The following is a 2,500-nucleotide window of genomic DNA, read 5'->3' as shown; positions in this document are numbered from 1 at the left end:
CCGAGGTATTCGAAGAGGCAATGAGAAGGGAGCGCGAGGGGGGCAGTTGGCTTCGCCCGACTGCTGACCAACTAGTTGCTATGCTATCGCGGGCGTGTGACGCCACCATGCTTAGGACTCGCCAACCTAGGAATGGAAAGCCACCGGTTTACTGGTGGACGGACGCGATAGCCGACCTTCGCAGTGCGTGCCTCCGTGCAAGACGGAGGATGCAGCGTGCGCGAAACGAAGAAGAGAGGACAGAGCGCCGCGCAGCATTCAGTTCGGCAAGATCGATGCTAAAGAGTGCGATAAAGGCCAGCAAGAGGGCCTGCTTCGATAGGCTATGTGCGAGTGCCAATACAAATCCGTGGGGTGACGCCTACAGGATCGTAATGGCCAAGACTAAAGGCGCGCTGGCGCCTGCAGAGCGATCACCAGCGATGCTGGAGCGTATCATCGAGGGACTCTTTCCACGCCACGAGCCAAGTCCTTGGCCTCCGGCGGTCGAGTCTCACGTCCGACGTTCCAGTATCTCAGACATAGACCAGAGATGGTCGGCCAACCTGCCGAGCATCCAATCCGTGAGCGACGACAGCCGTGTCGAGGCAGGGGAGGAGGCAAGGGTTACGAATGAGGAACTCATCGTGATCGCCAAATCCCTAAAGGTGAGCAAGGCACCGGGACCGGATGGTATCCCTAACCTGGCGATCAGGCTGGCGATAAAAACGGCCCCCGGGCTGTTCAGGGCAGTCATGCAGAGGTGCCTGGATGACTGTCTCTTTCCGGACAGGTGGAAGCGGCAGAGACTGGTCTTATTGCCGAAGGCTGGGAAACCGCCAGGGGACCCATCGGCATATAGGCCTATCTGCCTGCTGGACACCGCGGGCAAGGTGCTTGAGAGGATCATCCTCAACAGACTGGTGAGGTACACGGAGGGTGTACACGGTCTGGCAAGTAACCAGTTCGGCTTCCGGAAGGGCAGGTCCACGCTGGACGCAATCTCTTCCGTCATCAAGACGGCGGAGGTAGCAATCCAGCGCAAGAGAAGGGGAATACGCTACTGCGCAATCGTCACGCTCGACGTGAAGAATGCGTTCAATAGTGCCAGTTGGGACTCCATAGCGCTCGCGCTCAGGAGCATCCATGTACCGGTGTCGCTGTACAAGATTCTGGAAAATTATTTCCAGAATCGAGTACTTGTTTACGACACAGAGGAGGGTCAGAAGTGCGTCCCAATTACCGCAGGAGTTCCGCAAGGTTCTATCCTGGGCCCGGTGTTGTGGAATGTCATGTATGACGGAGTGTTAAAACTCAAGTTCCCTGTAGGGGTTGTGATCGTCGGCTTTGCAGACGACATAACGCTGGAGGTTTACGGCGAGTCTATCGAGGAGGTCGAGTTGACGGCCGCGCACTGTATACGCAAGGTCGAGGACTGGATGCGCTCCAGGAAACTGGAGCTCGCGCATCATAAGACGGAGGTCATGGTTGTGAACAACCGTAAATCGGAGCAACAGGCGGTGGTCAGAGTCGGAGACTGCACCATCACCTCGAAGCGATCCCTGAAGCTCTTGGGGGTTATGGTGGACGACAAGCTCACGTTCGGGAGTCACGTCGACTATGCCTGTAAGAGGGCCTCATCGGCTATTGCAGCACTATCTCGTATGATGTCCAATAGCTCAGCGGTTTATGGCAGCAAGCGAAGACTTCTTGCCAGCGTGGTTTCGTCCATACTTAGGTATGGTGGGCCAGTGTGGTCCAGAGCGCTAGGTACTAACAGTTACCGTGGCAAACTGGAAAGTACCTACAGGCTCATGTGCCTGAGAGTTGCGAGTGCGTATCGTACGGTGTCATACGATGCAATATGTGTCTTGTCCGGCATGATGCCTATCAGCATCGCCATCAAGGAGGACAGAGAGTGTTTCGACCAACGTGACACAAGGGGCATACGAGGTACCAGAAGGTCATTCTCGATGCTCCGTTGGCAGAGGGAATGGTCTAATTCCACAAAGGGCAGATGGACGCACCGACTCATACCGGAGATATCCGGCTGGGTCGGGAGACGACATGGCGAAGTGAACTTCCACCTGACACAAATCCTGTCAGACCATGGTTGTTTCAAGCAATATCTGCACAGGTTCGGACACGCGGTGTCCCCCATGTGTCCCGAGTGCGTGGAGGAGGAGGAGACTGCTGAGCACGTCTTCTTCGTATGCCCCCGTTTCGTAAGAGCGAGGAGCAACATGATGGCTGTGAGCGGGCCTGGCACTACTCCGGACAATCTAGTCCGGAGGATGTGCGACGACCCGGACATCTGGAACGCGGTCTGTGCGGCCGCCTCTCAGATTGTTCTGGAGCTGCAACGTGTGTGGCGGGTCAACCACCAACACGCCAGTGGTAGCTAATTACCAGTCTCCAGGTAGTTAGCTAGGAGGTTATAAGAGTAAAGAGGGTGCATCACGCACAAAAGCCACTTCCCGACGTAATACTTAACCGTCGTTCCGGGAAGACCAGGGCTGGA

The 2,500-nt window shown here is 56.2% G+C and overlaps 1 pseudogene; it reads right to left on the bottom strand.

Annotated features, from left to right (window-relative positions):
• LOC129719296 (large subunit ribosomal RNA) overlaps positions 1-2,500 on the bottom strand; it is a 7,700-nt pseudogene that overhangs the window by 3,465 nt on the left and 1,735 nt on the right.

This window comes from Wyeomyia smithii, chromosome 1 (genome assembly GCF_029784165.1).
Source record: "Wyeomyia smithii strain HCP4-BCI-WySm-NY-G18 chromosome 1, ASM2978416v1, whole genome shotgun sequence".
In the NCBI taxonomy this organism is placed as follows: domain Eukaryota; kingdom Metazoa; phylum Arthropoda; class Insecta; order Diptera; family Culicidae; genus Wyeomyia; species Wyeomyia smithii.
This window is presented reverse-complemented; position numbering and strand designations above follow the sequence as displayed.